At 46.4% G+C, this 17,987-nt stretch overlaps 1 long non-coding RNA gene across 4 annotated transcripts; it reads left to right on the plus strand.

Moving 5' to 3' along the window:
* Positions 1–690: 690 nt before the first annotated feature.
* LOC137858462 (uncharacterized) lies at positions 691–17,221 on the plus strand. Of its 4 annotated transcripts, XR_011097752.1 has the most exons (7): positions 691–1,303; positions 1,648–1,812; positions 2,364–3,250; positions 3,615–9,448; positions 12,693–12,774; positions 13,439–13,565; positions 15,504–17,220. It is a non-coding gene; the product is annotated as an uncharacterized lncRNA (long non-coding RNA). The 4 variants fall into 4 exon arrangements; XR_011097751.1 differs by having other exon boundaries at positions 1,648–3,250; positions 15,504–17,221; XR_011097750.1 differs by lacking the exon at positions 2,364–3,250 and having other exon boundaries at positions 15,504–17,217.
* The last annotated feature ends 766 nt before the right edge of the window (positions 17,222–17,987 follow it).

Below are 17,987 nucleotides of genomic sequence, written 5' to 3' on the forward strand. Positions count from 1 at the left end.
AAATGTGGATTAAAGAAAAGTTGAACCAGATAGTTGAAGTGTTTGTCAATTGGCTGCACTAGCTAGAAACAAAAAGCAATTTCAGTTGACCCTGTTGAAGGCTTTTGGGGAACTCTGGGAGAAAATGTTAAAATGATTTTGATCCAATGTCTTTTGTTTGCCATGAAGTGTAAAACTAGATTTTTTCAGACTGTCATGTAAAAAAAGACATCTTTCTCCCCAATAAAAACTGAAGGAAACTCAGAGGCTGTTTCAACCTGAAATAAAAACGTACTTCAAAATGTTGGAATGAGTTTACCTTTATCAGACCTTTTTCTCTTTTATTCCTTTTGTCTTCCCTCTGCTTGTCTCTGAGCAAGCGTCGTGCTTATGGAAGAAAAAAGGTGATGCCTGTTGCTTCCACTCAGTTGCTAACATGCTACCCTTCACCCCTCGTATGATCCTGGCTTTTCTCCTGTTTTGGCTAGACGACCTCTCCTCTTTGTGCAGTGTCCCTGCTCTGTAGTTGGGGCATAATGGCTGGACTTTACCCCTCTCCCAGATTTTGTGCTCAGAAACCAGCCTGTAGCTGCTAGTTGTGACTGTAATCTATTGCAAAACACAGCCTGGGGTGATAGGTTAGAAATCAGCTCACAGAAATGCCACCTTTGCAAGTGATCACAAGTCTATTTGCCACCTTCTGGTCTGGGCTGAAGGCTACCTTTTGAAGACCCTGACGGCGATTAAGGGATGCACTGTGATTACATTTCCAAGCCTCCACTACTCACATATCCCACTAGAAAGTTAATGGGAGAGAGTTGTGTTTTAATGCTATGAACCACTTTGGAGAAATTTAAGTGTAAGTGCATTAAGACATGATTTATTTTCACCACTGAGCCTTGAAATTTCTTCCAGGGGGATCCCAGCATGCTTGTATGTCTTGGCTCCACGGGCTATGGGGACGCTGAGAGATTGAGCTATCATGGGCAGTTCTGATTTGTGGGGTTCCTCGAGGCAGGCAGCTTCCTGATGGGTGTGATTTTTGTTTTTGGTTTGTTTTGTTCATTGCAAAATTCTTTGGCATGACGCCTTTCACCTTGTCTCCAAGTGAATGTTTTTCCTCTGCGTCCCACTCAGTGACTCAGGTCAAAGGCATCTTATTTAGCACAGTATGTTTCTTGCTTTTTGCTTTTGCCAGATGTGCGTGAGCTCTAGGAAGAAAACTGGAGTGGAGGCAAGTGTAATGAGTGGCTTTGGTGCTCTGCTGGAAGGGGAAAGGAGACAAGGCTTCGATGTAATGCTGCAGAGCTGGGCTGGAGAGCAGGTAACCACTGAGATATTTAACTCTGTAACAGTGCTGGCGAGAATTTCAGATGAAAATACCATCTTTTGTACGTCCTAATGACATGATAAATCGTGATGATTGAGCACAGATCCCCGTTAGAGACAGCCTCATGAACCACCCTGCCCAGGCTTTTCCCACTGACTGGCCATGGTTTGTCACCCGATGCTACCCTACAGTGTGGGGACATGAGATTTAAAGCTGAGCCAACAGCTTTCAACTCATTTCAACGTGCAGAGTACCAGGCATTTTCTTGCAGACTCCCACACAGCGAATTTAAGCCTTCTGACAAGAAATGTGCATTTCTTATTTTTTTTACATTTCAGAGACCTATCCGTAACCCATAGCTCACCAGGGTCTGCAGGGCTGAGACTGAGAAGTGCTGCATCAAAGGAGCTGAGCACTGAAGTCACGGCTGAGAAGGAAATGAGGGTCTAAAGTCCCAAACTGGAAACTTCCCAGGGCTCCCTACCTACCTCCCACCCGACGCTGTGAGTACCTCTTCTCATTCTGGTTGATCCCGGAGCCCTTAAGGTAGCTGGAGGTTCTACCTCTGCCTTGGTCTTAGCAGCCTGGAGTTTATCTAATGACAGGGGCTAATCAGGACAAAGAAATCAAATGTGTGCACGTCTCTGCTCAGCTGGTCAGCCTCCCCAGTATAAGCTTATGGGATGAGACCTTCTTGGAAAATCCAGCTGTGGTTCTGTCCCTTGGCCACGGAGCTGCAGGACACGATGTCCTGACTCTCCTCCTGCTAAGGCTTGTGTTGAAACACTTGCCCAAGAGAATAAGCAGCCTGGCCCGCTTCCCTTTTGTTACACAGCCTGAAAGATCCCTGCCACAACTCCACCTCTGAAACGAGGCCACTGTGCAAAAAGGCAAGACTGATGGGCAAGGAAAGCAATGAGTGGCACAAGGGTCAGCTGCAGTGCTCGCTGCTTGTACCTGGGGACTTTGTCTCTCCCTGTGCACAGCAGGGGTGCTGCCCACTGGGTCAGGATTTCCCTTGGGAGAGCCCAGCACCATCCACGTCTCCCTGCAGGGACTCACTGGGCTCAGGCCACATCAGATTTACAGCTTGGACTCTCCACAGCCAAAGCGAACCAAACCCTTCAATACTTTTGACCACCCTCGGATACTGTGATGATGAGCCCAGAAATGCTTGGATTATTATTATTATTAGCTGCTAATAACTATGGAGGTACGCCAGCATTGGGAACAGCTCGTGCTGTCATCAGAACATGGGGGAAATGGCTGGCTGAGCAGTCATATGCCTTCATGTAGATGTTTCTCTGCTGATGTGCTCAAAATGGTGGATGCTCTCACGTGGCTCCTACTTATTTCTGATCCAGCACTTGAAGTCCTGGCCCACATGCAAGTCAAGCTGGCTTTATCCAATTTACTCTTTCCTATATGTCAGGCAACGCCTTAGTCTGAAGTGAGAAGGAATTTGCCTCTGGTATGTTGAGAATACGGATTTCTGACGATTCCTTGCTAAAATGTTTCTGACTGAGGCTCTGGCCTCTTGCTTCCTGGGGTACATGCCTCACTTTGCACTGACTTGCAGAGAAAAATATGTGATGGCAGTTTGAAGGATTTGCATTGTGCTTTCCATCCTGCTACCAAGCCAGATGCTTTTCCCCTAGGCAGATCTCTCTCTCTCTCAATCTTTTTTTTTTTTTTTTTTTTTTTTTTCCTCCCCAAGTTAAGACTTTTAAATGAATTCCTACTGGTAGTTTCCTCCCTTCTTTTGTGTTGTGCAAGGAGCTGGCACTGGGCTCAGGACTTGTAATCCACAGATGGTCTGATGGCTCTATGAAGTAAGAGGGAGAAGGAAAGGCAGGGGGAATTTCTGTGTATTTGAGAGGGACAAGGATCTGCCCTAGCAGTGTACGATGTTGAAGCACATCTGCTTTTGTCTACAGTGAAGTACGTACACCACACCCCTTCATAATGGAGCTATAATGTTAATTAGAGCTGATAGGGAATTTCCCAATCTTTGATATACAGTGATTTTTGCAAGATGAATTTTCCAGCTGAAAACACATTAAAAGACTACAGGGGAAAGGGAAGGGAAGGGAAGGGAAGGGAAGGGAAGGGAAGGGAAGGGAAGGGAAGGGAAGGGAAGGGAAGGGAAGGGAAGGGAAGGGAAGGGAAGGGAAGGGAAGGGAAGGGAAGGGAAGGGAAGGGAAGGGAAGGGAAGGGAAGGGAAGGGAAGGGAAGGGAAGGGAAGGGAAGGGAAGGGAAGGGAAGGGACCTTTTAATACATATCTATCCTTACTTTGTCATGCAGAAATCTGGCATCTGTTCTTATTGAGACCCCGAGGCTCCCTCACTGCAGAGGTAAGAGATGAGGGCTGCTGAAGGCTGATTACTACAGCTGACTGCTCCCTGTGGACTACAGAAGGTGGCTCGGCACCTGCCTCACTCTAATGGTTAAAGCTAAGTGGGTGAGTGCTCTAAGTGATGTGTCTGAGGTCAGGCAACAAGTCTGTGCACTCGCACCTGCTGTTACAGATCGCTTGTTCCAGCTGAGAATAGCTTCAGCCAGTTCGACCTCTCCAAAGCAGAGTTAATGTGCTCCTTGTCCTCATCATCAGTGCTTCCACCACCAGGAATGGAAGGGGAGGAAAATGGAGCCGAGATCGTGTAGCATGGTCATAACAGGAAAAAGGACTGAAACCGCATCCATTTCTGTCTCGCCTGTGACTTCTCAGCTGTCTGCGAGTAACTGGAGTGCTGCTGGGAATAGCAGGAATCTGACTGCCATCTCTGCTGTTCTCTGTCAAGATCAGGCAGCTCTGAAAGAAATTAGAAATGGATGTTATTGTGTTTGTTTCATCTTGCTGCCATAAGAGGCTGTTCCTCCCCTATGTCCCGGCTCCTGGCTGTCAGAGGGCCGGCTGCCATCTCGCTGATTGTCTGGTGTCTCGTTGCAGTTCAGCTTTGTATAGCTGGGAAGAAGAGGAGGGAGGAAGCAGCCCCTTTAGTGACACCTCCATAATGACAGGGGCAATATAATCTAAGAGAGGCAAAACATTAAGAAGTCTATTACGTGAGAAGTGTATGACATGATTACTGTAGTTCTTGTTACTTAGCCATAAGGAGCTCTAGACATTGCATGCATTTTGATTATAACTGCTACAGATGTTCATAACCTGCAAAACTGACCTTTTTGCAACTCTTTGACCTTTAACACACGCTTAGTGATGCAATCTTGGCAGCACCTTGATTTTCTTAGCATTTGGATGCCATAAAATTACAGAGCATCCCAGGCATCTCAAGAAAGTGTGTATCTTAATTTATTCCAGCCTGGAGAATATTCTTAGATTGCTTTGCTAATCAGCCCTTCAAAAGATGTGTATCCTCCACGCTCCCCACCAATTCTAATCCTTGGCTTGGTAAAGGATGCTTGTACGTTATTCAATTACATCAGTATTCCTTATCTTTTGGTGGATGGTGATAATGACTTTGCAAACCATTTAATTCTAATATTTCTCACATGAAAAAAGTCTCTGAAGTCTGGAAATAGTCTCATTGGTGTTTTCTTAGTGTTTAAAAATAAACCCAAATGATTATCTGTCCTGCAGACATCATTGCCTCATGCTGCTTCTCCCATGTGTTTCTCCCATGTGTCCTTCCCTCCACCTGTGTGTTTGTTGTTAATCTTTGGCTTTCCTTCCACTTTCTAACCTCAGAGTGAAAGCCCTGCATAAGCTGTGAATACCAAGCCCTGCTTACATGCCTCTCAGCTCCTCATCTCCTTTCTTCCCTACTATCTCCAACTGTTTTTACATGACGAGTGGGAATCTGGGCAGAGACACCCAGACTGCACCCAACATCTTGGCTCAGGAAAGGTGCAGAAGTTTAAATGAGGCTCAAATTTGGCATTCTTACCCGTTCAGGTTAGAGTTGTTTGGGGAACTAAAAGCAAGATGGCTTCATACATAACCTGTGAATTTATTATAGTTAAAAGTATTCAGGGTACTGATCTGATTAGGTTGTCAGGACACAGCAAAACAGGGAAAGCTCCTCCGTTGAAGAGCTGGATGGATGAGTTCCTTCCATTTAATAAAATTTCCTATTGGCACTCGTGTGGTGTCAACTGAGTAACCTGTACTGGTACAAGTGGGACCCTCCTGTCACCCTGTGGTACGTAAACCTCCAGAAATCAGAAACTAAAGTGCCTCCAAGCTGAATGACTTGAGAAGTCAGACCTTGGAAACTGGGCTTGTTCCCTTGGGCACTTTCCTTTGCTACCAGAAGTGACTCCATGTTGCTGGGTCATATCCTAAGTTCTTCTCTGCCCCCCTACATGTGTTACCATGACAGGTCACCAAACAAACAGGAATTTAGCCTTTTTTTTAATCTCAACCTATGGTTGTGAGAGCTTCAGGCAAGGTCACAGACAAAGAACTGAGGAAGGATTTTGCTGTTGAGGATCAGGTTGTGGTTGCTATCTTGACTAAATTAAACTAATCACTGTGCGTGACGAGTTTATGTAAAATTAATGCTCTCAGTGCTTTATTGAGTGTTTTCATTGTTTCAGACCCTTTCCTGTGTGTTATCTTAGAAGTGCTTTACATCCCTGACTTTATCTACCTTTCTACAATGGTTGATGTGGCATTTGAGTGATGGGATCTTTGCACCAGTCTTCTGCTTTGGGAAATACGTCAGACCAGCCCCATGAACAGACCAGAGGCTGATGACATTGCTTTGCCCAGAGGCTGCTGCAGTGAACGAAGTCTAATCTCAGGCCTCAGCAGTCTTTAGATCAATTCTTCTTCCAAGAAGACCACATCAACATACTGCTGTTTGCTGCAGAGCTAGCAGGAATCCCATGGCTTCTCGTTCAGAGGGCTCTCATGGGTCCATCTCCTCCCCCCTGCTTCTCTTGGGGTACCAGGTGGGATCCAACCCATAACCTCTGTGATCACAGCAGACACCAAACACTAATGTAAGGGCAGAATGATTCTTTTTTGTTGTTTGTTTATTTTGAGCATTGCTTTAAGCACAATGTTGGCCAAAATAGAACTGATGGTAGAAGAGCAAAGAGCTTATGCCTCTCCATGTGAAATGTTACTTCAATTTCCAGCTACTCCCTGCCCAGGGAAATATTTTTATTTTTTTTTTGCACGTGGTGCAGCCACAGTGTGGCTGTGCATAGCTCCATTATTATCAAGATGGATTTATTACTGCTGAGAAATCTTTCTCCTATCTCATTTCCTGTCCTCCCCCTCCCAAAGTTCACTCTCACCACCAAAGTGTGGAAGGATTCTGCTCGAAATCCATCAAATAGCAAGACATAAAACCTCAACATCTATAAATTTGGCAGACTGGTTGGCTGTTTCTTGCTTTAACTCCCAGTCTAGGCTTGGCATGGTGGACAGAAATGCCTGGTGCATCTCCAGAAATGCCTGGAGATATTTAGTCTTTTGGGGGCCAGCTATGGAGAGGCTCCACTCCTTGCATGCAAACCAGTTGCCAGGGAAAATGGAAGCCTTCATGTGAGGTCCATTGGCCTCAGTCATATCACATCTCTGAGAGGAGGTGGGAGAGGAAAAATGTTCAGCCAGAAGGAAGGGAAGCAGAGTTGCTGCAAATCCCTCCTCTGACTTCTTTGCTCAGATGCCCACGTGAGGTGATTCAGCTGCTTGCCTGAGGTCTACTAGTAGAGGACAATACCAGAAATAGAGGAATTTTGAGGAAATATTAAAGGATATGGAAGTAATGCCTTGAGACACCCCGTAGACAGCAAGAGCCACCTGGTTATGCTAGGAAAGGGGCTCTCCATCTCCTACCACAGCCATGCCTGAATGGTGCAAGCATCTGGCTAGCGCTTCCCTTGAGGACACCTAGAAGGCACACATTTTTGGGATCCTGGCAGCCTGCCTTGAAAGCTGGGAGAGGTCCAAAAGACTGCTCTGCCTTCAAGCCAGCTGAGACAGGTCTCACAGGTGAGATGAATTTGTTCCTAACCACTATGGTGGAGAGAAACAAAAGTACTCTAGAAACCCACAACACCGAAAGAACAATTACATTTCCATCCCAAGCACCCTGGCACAGGGTTTGTGGCTGGGGTCAGGCAAACGACAGCTACACAGGGTTAATGCTCCTGGGAGAGCTCTGGGCTGTCGTCTCAAGAAGGTTTTCTTTGAGTCTGCGCAGTTCTCCGTGCTCTGGTTACGCTCTGTTACGTTTTCAAACCTTCCCAGCTAGCAGCAGTATTTTTGGAACAGCATCCGTGAAATTATGGTCTTGCTTCACTGCACACACTTGGACGATAGCTGGTTATGGTTGCATCTCATCCCTAGCTCTTTAAATCCAGTGCCCTGCATTTAAGTGCATTTCATTTATTAAAATTTCATGATACATAACCCTTTCCTTAAAAAAAAATCTTTTTTTTTTTTTTCTTCTGAAGACCTGCTCTGCGGTTTAGTCTTTTTTTTTTTTTTTTTTTATAATTGTAATTCAGCATTTCAACTAATTCTCTTTTTAAAAGTAATATGTGCTAGTTATTTATGTGTGTACAGACCAGATTTGTGTGGGCTCGATGCTGACTGGCTGCATGTGTGTTTACAATAGCCCTTGTGTTATCCCAGACGGCAGCCTAAAAACACTTCCAAATTATTCCACATCAGAAGCAAAGAGGGTTTGGATAGACTCCTAGGGGAAAGTCTTGAAGTGTTGCCCAAACCTCAGTCCCAGTGCTGTAAGTCAGGCACGTGGCTGATATTTTATCCACCCAACTTGGACTTTTGCAAGCTGTTTCGTATGTGGAGGGAACAGGAACTTGGGAGCAATTTTAATCAGCGATTTCTTGGAGATGGGCTTCCCCCTTTCCTTTGTCCTCTTTCCTCTTGACACATGTGCGTGCACTCCGTCTGTCCATGTTTTCTCAGAAATGGTGGAAAGAATGTGCACGTAAGCACAATGGTGAGGCTGTTCTGTAACAACCCCCCGCAGCGGGTAGGGACTGACCTGGTTCCAATTTATGCCTTTGGAGTGTTGCTGATTTTATGCGTAAAACGCTTGAATGGCTGTAGGTGGATGTGCGCTAGGGATTTCAAGTTCAACTCTGCCATTAAGGTTTGGTGTTTGTTGCTAATTTCGCTGTGGGCTGGAAAGTTCAAACCTGAATGGTGCTGTAATCACAAGCTGGTAATGCTCCAGAAAGTGTCCCAGGCTTTGTCCTCCTAAGTGTCACAGTGGTGATGATCAAAGCTTTTAGACTGCAACTTCTGTGAAGGGGAAGCGAGTTTCTGAACTGCTGCTCCTCGGGGGCCTCAGCCCTTGGGCAGGGATCTCCTGACTTCCCTGGGACTGGGCAGTGCTGGATTTTCCAGGTCCGAACTTCCATGCTAATGCCCTAGGATGTGGTGTCCGGATACCAGATGCTTCCCAGACAAGCTGAGCTCTGCAGCCTGGGGAAATCCCAGGAACGGGAGTTACCGGCTCTGTAGCTGTCTCTCTCTGCAGGTCAGCAGTGGCCAAGAATGCTGGGGGTGTGTGTGATCCTACATCGTTTGGACAAAACCAAAACCAAAGCAACAAAACACACGTGCAAAACCAAAAACCAGTGTCTCGGTGTCTCAAAACCAAAGTCCTAGGGTGAGATTTCAGTTCTAGAAATATCCACATTCTCTGCGTTTAAACTGAACTAACGGTGACATTGTTTTCCAAAACTGTTGTCATTATTGTGGCTTGGAAACTCTGTGCCTGAGCCAGCTCTGATTGTGCTCTCTGAGTTACTCAAGGAATGGCACACTTTGCTATTGTAAAGAGTAAATATTGCTTTTTAAAATGTAATTTGAATCCTGTACACGCATTGATTTAGGAATGCAAAATGGTTTTATTACTATCTCATCTCAAAACCTTTTCCTTGACTGTCTGTTACTCTGAGTTGCAAAATGCATTACAGAAACACATCTGTCATGCTTTATAACGTGAGATAAGACATGCTATGGTTGTGCTCTCTCTATCCCTCCTCCCCAGAGCAATGCAGAAATCATATATATAATGTCAAGCCTGAAGTCAGGTGCATCGCTCTTTACCCATCTGAGTATTGGCTGAAGTATTGAAGAAGGACGTGCTTTGGACCAAGAGGAGTCTTTCTTACAGAAACTGGTAATTCTTTTAGTTGAACCTTGAGCAGGGATCGTGCTCCAAGGCTGAAAGAAAGAGCTGCGCTTCTTTACAGGTGGCACAGAAGTTCAGAAGAGGGGCACCTGGTAGGAGCATTTTGTCACTAATGGCAGCAAGAGTTGTTATTGCCAGGTCGAATATTTCACAACTGTTTAGCACTTGATTTTGCAGTTCTACCACTCTTTTAGTATTGGTTCATCACTTGACCCAGTACAACCACAAGGACATTCAAGCAACAGCTTTCATTACAAGCCTTAAAGTGTTCTTTAAAGAAACCTTCTCCCCCAGAGGCTGATGCGGTCAGGATTCTGCAAAGTAAACTCTCAGAAGTTAAATTATTCTGGTAGGAGAAACCTGTAGTGATTGCCCACTCTGTTGCTGAGGCTCTGAGCAGTTTGTCCACTTTGGGATACGTATACTTATGGAGTCACCTCAAGGGAAAACAAACAAACAAAACAAAACAAAAAACAGGTATGGCTTACCCTGGCACAGCACAAGCAGAGCAGCCCACTAGATAGATCCTAAACCTTTGAGCTTGGAAGGAAATCAACAACTACTGGCTTGTTGTCTCCAGTTCCTAGACTCCCCAAGATTCACCGTATCCCATCTTTTTTCCCCACACTGCGTGAACACATCACTCTAGAAGGAAATGTATATGATGCTTATGATCACTTGATTCCAGGATCTGGAGCTTTCAGACTCTCGTCTTTTCCTCTGCAACTTTATAACAGAAATTCAGGAATCCCGCAATGCTGAGTGACCTTAAAGAGAAAAGCAATAATCGCTCTGGAGCGTGTGCCAATTCTTTCACTCATTAGGGCAATGAAGCTTTTATCACTTGTGCAGTAATGATGCATTTTTAGAGTATTTCACACCTACTTTAAATCTCAGTAAAGACCATGAAACTTCTTTGGTCATGGCCACATGGTATCTATTGTTAAGCAGACTGTTAAAATGAATCAACCTAGATTAAGCAGCCAAAATTACCACTTGCTATCACTACCCTGAATCCATTCCCTCAGAGAGAGCCCCATAAAGAGGCTGAACACTGATTAAACACTTCTCTGCCAAACAGAGTCCAAAAAAAAATCTGGCAAGAATTGCGTGCAGAAAGCTCAGAAAAAAATATATGTAAGAGACGTAAAGGGCTCGATGCATCAATCTGCTTGAATCCAAACCATCCCCTGCTGCAAAATCCTTCGTTAGAGATCCTTCCATCTGCCTGATGAGAGCTTCTGTATTCTGGCCCTGAATTTTCTTGCTCTCTCCCCAGTGGCATTATCTTGTGAGTTCATTATTATTGCTGGCTGTAATTCACACTCCAATACGCAGTGCTATTAGCAAAAAAGAGAAAAAAACGCTCAGTACATGGCCTTGATTTGCCTCAGAGTTCAAAACAGAGGCTTAAACTCCTTGGAGGATGTGGCTGCCCAGGGCAGGGGTGCAGGCAGGAGGCTCAGCCCTTGTGCCTTCAGATACTTGTGCTTTTAGATGACTTGCTGCCAGAGGAGGGCAAAGAGCATCTTTTTTTTTTTTTTGTCACCTTTCCCACTGCCCCATTGCAACAGAAGCATCCTTAGAAAGTCCTTTTGGGCTGGGCAGGCTGGATCCTCGAGTGGGAGAGTGCTGCTTTGTGCTGGCCAGAATTCTGGCTCCACAGCCTCCAAATGAAGCTCATGGCTTGTGAAAAGCTGAAGGGTGAGTAGAAGTCCTGCCTACAGGACTGAACACAGCTTTGCACCTTCCACCACCAGGCTGGTTGTTCTTCAACCACGAGATACTCTGAATTTGGACAATCTCTTAAGTCACCAAAGCCAGTACTGGAAAAAAAAAAGAAAAAAAAAAAAAAGAAAAAAAAAAAAAAAAAGAAAAAAAAAACATTGCTTTAATTTTTCATTTTCTTCTTCTCTCCCCTGCCCTTCTCTCTCCCCATCTCTGAAAACCAGCACATGCAAAGTCTTAAGGGAGCAATCGTGGTTGTTCCCAATGAAGGACTGAATCCCTTGGTAATTACAGATGGAAAATGACAAAGTGGGAGTGCTTTCACTCAAACAGAAGGACGTTTCTGCCAAGACTTGGATTGTCTTGGAAGAAGGAGAGTGCTGTCAGGATCACAGGGTGCTGAGCTGCAAGCTTCAGGGGCCAAATCCCATGGCTGGAGGAAGCGGGTGCAATGTCCCTGCCTTCAGCAGAGCTCTGATTTATGTCGGCTGAGGACGTAGCTCCCGTGAAACTCTGCTGGGATCCTGAGAAATGTTGCTGGGTAAAGGCTTGCCTTTCAAAACACAGCAGACGATGTCTGAAAACCCAGCAATCTGTTTAATATCATGTACGGTTCCCCTCCACCAGTGCTGTGTAGTCTGGCCCTTCAGTCCAAGTGACATCTGTTCTAAATAGATGTTATTTTTTTTTCCCTGTTGTTTTGTTAAAGGAAAATGTTTTTTTTTTTGTGTGTGTGTGTGCCTGGCTAGTTGAGGAGCCACCATCCCAGCTGAGGGATGTGCCGGGCAGCCCAAAGCTGAAGAAAAAGAGGGAAACCCCAAGTTGATCACGGACTACAGATCTGCCCTCTCTTTTTCTGTTTGCCTTTCAAATGAGCTCACAATGACAGCGGGGAGGTGTAGGCAGAGTGGGGTGTCTTTCTGAAGACAGAGTGCTTCGATAGTCTTTGAGAGATTTTTAATTCCTGCCAACATTTTGCCTCTGCTTGGTAGGTGAGATGCAAGTTGGACTCCAAAGAGGAAAAATGCCTCCCTGAGTGGCAAATCCCAAGAGCCTGCTGTAGCTTTTTGCCAAAAGAAGCTGTAAGCAGAGATAAACAGGTTGCTGATAACAGATATCCTTATTTCCCTGATAGATGCCCGTTCTTTCTTAATTTCTTCCAAGCTCTGCCTCAATATCTTGCATCCTTCAGAACTCGCTTTGCTAACAGCGTATCACTACCTCTATTTTATCAGGTGGTGTTTTTATCTGCTAGCCCAGTCCTTTTCTTTCTCCTTGTCTGCACTTCACCTCAAAAAAGACCTTGCCAAGTGTTTGAAACCCTGTGTCAATCACTAATATTTTCTGCAGATGAAAGGTAGAATAATTTGGATTCAAATGTGATTTCAGAACTTAGACATTTGTTTCCCAACCCAGGTTCAAAATAGTCATTAATTGAAGAGAGTTTCTTATATGTACTCTGTTAAACTAAAGTATAACTACTATTTATTTATTTTTTTTTCAGCAGAAATTTGAAATTATTGATAATGAGACTTCTGGACAACTTCATTTGAAATGCTGATACTTGAAAGACGTGAACAATATGGGTAAGGCTGACAACTTGCTTTCAGATGCTTAGTTAGAAATTAATTGTGATTCTTGGAAGGGACTTATTTATCCCTACTTCTTTCTGGTTCCCTCCACCAACACACTGTGTTGTCAGTGCTGATGGAAATCCAACAAACATTATATCAAAGCCTCCTTCTTCTTCCCCGTGACATTGATGCTGGTGTAAGTCTGCTCTGGGCTCATCCCAGGCTGCTGTGTGTGCTGCTGCTGGCCCTTGCTCGGTGGAGATGCCACACAAAACCCAAAAAGTGTGCGGGTCCTATAACTTCCTTGGAGTCAGCCAGCCTTGCATTTTCTGCAGCAAGTTAATGCCACGCTGGTTTAAAAGCTGCAATGCTGGAAGGCAAACAAAGGAGAGGATTAGACCAAACCAGCTCCAGAGCACACATCGCACATACTAATGTCGTGCTGAAACAGGAGAAGGCTGCAAAAACACTGCCCGTGCTTCACTGCTTTCCGAAACCCTGCCTCTTTTTGCCCATCAGATAGGGTGTATTCCGCATTGCTAAAGGAACCAAGCTAATGAGATTATAGCTTATCGCTTTGGAAAATAAAACTGTACCACTGGAAGGATACAGCTTGTATAGGAACGGTGCTCAGCCATCTGTGTGATCACTGGACTCTCCTCCTGAGATTGTTTAGGGGAAAGCACTCAGCCTTGCCAGTGTTCCCACATAGACGGGTCTGCATCTCCAAGCAACAGCCCCGAGCCACTTGACAGCCTGAATTTCATCTCAGCCAGGAGACGGCAGAAGAAAAGTCAGCCTTGGTGAGCAACAAATGTGCAAGATTCAAATTTGGTGTTTCAAATATCACGCATCTTCTTGTATTGAACTGTCGGTGTGGCTGGGTCTGGCTGCATGGCAGAAAATTTGTGTTATTCAGGATTTTCCCCAAAGGCTGCCATCATATTGCACCACCAGATGTGGGGTGTCAGAGGTAGACAGGCTGCAGAGGGGAAAACCTCTGTGATAGTCCTCAGCACTGATCCTGTGGACACCTGTAAGAAGAGTTGTGGAGTCCCCCTGCTTCTCCCCACCTCTGGAGCTGTTTCCCACCACTTTTCGTCCCTGCCTGTTTCAGTGCCTGTTTCTGCCGGTTTTAAAAAAGTAGTTTCACGGTTGCATTTCTTTATCTTTGTTCTGCATGAAATCCCCTGCTATGCAGAGCAGACAGTGCTGCTGGAGAGAGAGAGATCTCTGGAAAAAAAAAAAGAGTATTTCCCCACTGCCGTCGCTGCTGGGTAGTGCAGGGGCTATCTCAGCAGCCCTTAACTACTAGCTCAGCAGTAGTTCCAGTGCAGCAAGAGCAGTTGTTAGCACAACGTGCCTCTACGGTGGGCTTGGAGTGTGAGGATTTAACCAGCTGTGGTTGGTTTCCTTATTGATGAGCTACAGGTCTGGATATGGGGTCAGGGGATATAGCAGCACGCAGCATGTAGCCCCCTTCAGCCCTTCTGTGAGGAGGTTTTCCTTTCTGCCACCAGCAAAATTGGGTGAAAAGGGACTTGGGGACCCCAAAGAACCAAAACCAGAGGCACCACGTATGGCACTGCTCCCAGCTGGCTGTCAGACAGCACGTGGGCTGGGGTTTCTGCGCTGCAAATTCCTGTCATTTATGGACTTTTGACTCAGTTATTTTTGGAAAAACATTAGCTCTAGCTTGGAGTCCTGCCTAACGACTCCTGCTGGAGCATTGGTAATGCTCTCTGTTTGGGGAATTCGGAGGCTTCCCTCTTGTGTGTAAGTTTTATTCCTGGACCTGGTGCCAACCTAAGAGCTAATGGTGGTGCCAGTTTTCCATTAGAAAGCTCACCCTAATCCCCCCTTCTGGCTTTATCCAAACAAACCTGGCGTGCCACATTCCTGTTGTCTGGTGTTACAGCAGAGAAACAGCCCCGGAAAGTTTAAGTGTGATGTGGAAAGAAGCAAGATATGGGAGGGGAAACTCAGAGGTGTTCAGCTCTGGGAAAAGCCAGCAGTCTGGTGCAAATCTCCTGCTGCTGGCGATAGCAGTCCTGTTATTCCCTGGGGTCACAGTTTGAGGGCAAACGCTCCCGGGAAGCTCCTGGAAAGTCCTTTTGGGGTTGAGGGTCAGAGGGCAGAGAGGAATGAGAGTAGCTCCGTTTGTCACCAGCATCAAGTTCAGAAGAAAGGTCTTCTTGATGAAACCCTTCCCATTTTCTTAATGTTAAACGGTGCTTATCCTTTGCTGGAAACCCCTAGAAATGTGTTCTTTTGGTTGAACCTCTGAAAGAGGGAGTCTTTTCTGAGACCAACCATAACTTTGTGCCTTGCAGATGCCCGTGTGCTTGTTCTTTCCTCCAGAAAGAAGCTATGGATATTTATAATTATTTCTAATAGTTGTTTATTATTATTTTTATTTTTAAATTCGCAGTGTGCTAATGCCAAGCTGTGAAGCCCTGGGAGGTAGCTTCCCCTTGGGGACTCTCCCAGTCTCCTCGCCCTCGGGTCAGGAGCAGTGTTCAAAATCCCGGAGTCTTCAACATGAATACCTGTGGGCCCTTTCTTTTCAGTTCACAGCTTTTAAAGCAGTGTCTTAGAAAGATTTTTTTTTCCCCATCTTCACAGAAAAAGACGAGTTTCTCACCTGCAAGTTGAGAACTAAAGATTTTAAGATACTCCAAGCACAAGTTTCAAAGCTGAGTGTTGAATTAAAGGGCTTTTCCTTCTCCTCTCCCCCATAGGTCTCAGATGAAGCACGTGGGATTTCTCAGCACATCTGAGGTTTCCGTGGTTTATCAGTGCCATCCCTCCTGCAAACACCACTGTCCTGCTTCAGGTCTGCACTGGGAGCTACGGGATGGCAGTAGGATTTGAGGATAAAATGGTGGGGAGGGGCTGAAACCAGGTCTCAGCTGGTGCAAAGCCCCGGAGCACCTTCCCTGCCCTGGCTGGGGATCTGTCTGCAGGTGCCCACATTGGTTTGACCTGCTGCAAATGAAACCTGTGTCCCGAGGGCTGACTTTTGCCCCTGCAGACACCCGTCCCACACCCCCAGTAATGAATGGGAGGCTGCAGAGCGCCTGTCAGGGCAGAACTTGCCCTTCAGTGTCAATAACTTCTCCGACGGCCTATTTACGCTTTCATCTCCCGGCCCTTACTGCTGATTTATGCAGCTTGCGGAGCTGAGCGATGTGGCAGCTGCAGGGAGGAGGAGATGAGAACCAGAAACCCCGCAGGCTTCCTAGGAGCCGTGTTCCCCAGCAATAAATCTCCGACGGAGGAAAGCCCGCTCTGATCCCCCGTGCGTGCTCCCCGGTGCTGCTCCTGCCACGGGGACGGGACCCAACACCCAGATGCCGCTCTCCAAAAAGAGACGTGCCTCTTTGTTCCTCTCCTCCCCGGCTTTCCAGCAGGCTGGAGCCAACAACTGTTGGCTGGAAGACGCCGTCGGCTCGCCCGTCTCCTGCCGCATTCAGCTGTCAGCAGCTCCCACCAAGAGGCATTCTCCCTCCGTCACGCATGAGCACGCGCGTGTAGAGCTCCCCAGGCACGGGCTGGAGCGCGTGGGGATCACAAAGGAGAGGAGACCACAAAGAAATGCCACCTCTGCCAAGCCAGAGATTTGGGGTACAAATTGCTGCCGATGGAGATGTGCTTCGCCCCACGGAGCTCATGGAGCTGGGCTGCGAATCTCACCCTGGGGGCTCCGGGATGTCTCTGGCACCACCGTGGGATGCAGGAGATGTTTGCTCCTTATGTTGTGTGAGCGAGGGTGGTGGAAGCGGTGGGCAGGATGAGGTTAGGTGATTGCTGTCCCTAAAAGTGTGCTGCCTGTCACCTGAACCCGCTGTCACCCTCCTGGTGGTCCCCGGTGGATCACAGGGTGGTGGGATGGAGCCCATCTCGCCATCTCCTCCCAGGACACTTCAGAACAGGGATGAGGTGCCTCATACACATCTATTTTCATTATTTAAATGAAACTGGAGGGCACCAATAATGTCCTTTAATGGGGAAACACACCAACGGAGCACAGCAGAACTAACACCAAACACACCACTTGTTGCTGTGACCGTTCCCTTTCCCATTCTCCTGAATTACCTACTGAGCATTTCCTAAATTTGCTTGCATGCTAAAATAACCGAGTAATGAACTTTTTTTTTTTTTTTTCTCTAAATTGGAAGGCCTTCTCCCATTTGTGGTTTTCTTTATCAGATTACCAATTTGCTTTCCCAAAGGGATTACAAGCTGTATACCAGGATCTCTATGCAGGGGAGCAGATAAACAAATGAAACATGCAAATTGCTTGAATTTTCAGTGGGTTAAAATAAGCTGTAGTGAAAAAAAAATAAAAATATATATATATATACATTAACAGGCTTCTTACTGAATGCACAGTCTGGCTTCTGGCATCTGAACTTTTAACATGGAAAGGAAAACTTACAGCTGTTAGCACAGAGGCTGGCAATGTTTTCTCTCCTTTCTGTTGTTGTTACATCTCTCACCTCCTGGGGTAGGTTTCCTTGGGTCCTCATCCCGTCTCCTGACACTTCCCCACGGCCTTCTGCAATCCTGCCCTGAAAATAGGTGAAGGTTTGTCTCAGGGCGCAAGAGTGGTTCTGTCCAAGCAGGAGGATGTCCTTATAGGAGGATGTTTCAAGCAGGACATCTCTGGAGAGAATCCTAGGGAAGTTTTGCTCTCCTCCAATGGGGAATTTTGGTGGTGTTGGTGAGAAACCTGGGGTTTCTTTGGTTTGTGGGGTTATACATGGCCCAAGAATGGCCTTAGCAATGCTAGTGTGTGTCCCGTGTGCATGTGGCACTCACAAGGTGACAGGGATAAAACATTTTTTCCCACTACAAACTTGCTATCCACATCCAAACCAGAGGTGGCATCTGTGGACATGGCTATGGATGGGGTGCAGATGGTCCGCATCGTGCCTCCTCCTTCTGGCTGCTGAAAATCACCAGAGGCTCCCCTGGGACTGGGATTTAACACCTGCCTCGTGCTCAGGATTGCTCAGCTCGTGCCCTTCAGCTGTTCCTGCTCATGGTCTGTCCCCAGAAAACCCGTGCTTGGGGTGTGCACCTCCAGCAGCGTAGGGTTGAAGACCCTGGGAACACCCAGAGGAGACATAGGGCTTCCCCTAGGTACTCCTCAGCTTGGGCAAGGAAAGGAAACCCCACCTCCTGAGTCCCAAATCCAGGCTTTGGGGTCGGGGCTGTCC

The sequence above is a fragment of the Anas acuta genome, chromosome 6, assembly GCF_963932015.1.
Source record: "Anas acuta chromosome 6, bAnaAcu1.1, whole genome shotgun sequence".
NCBI classification, from domain to species: Eukaryota; Metazoa; Chordata; class Aves; order Anseriformes; family Anatidae; genus Anas; species Anas acuta.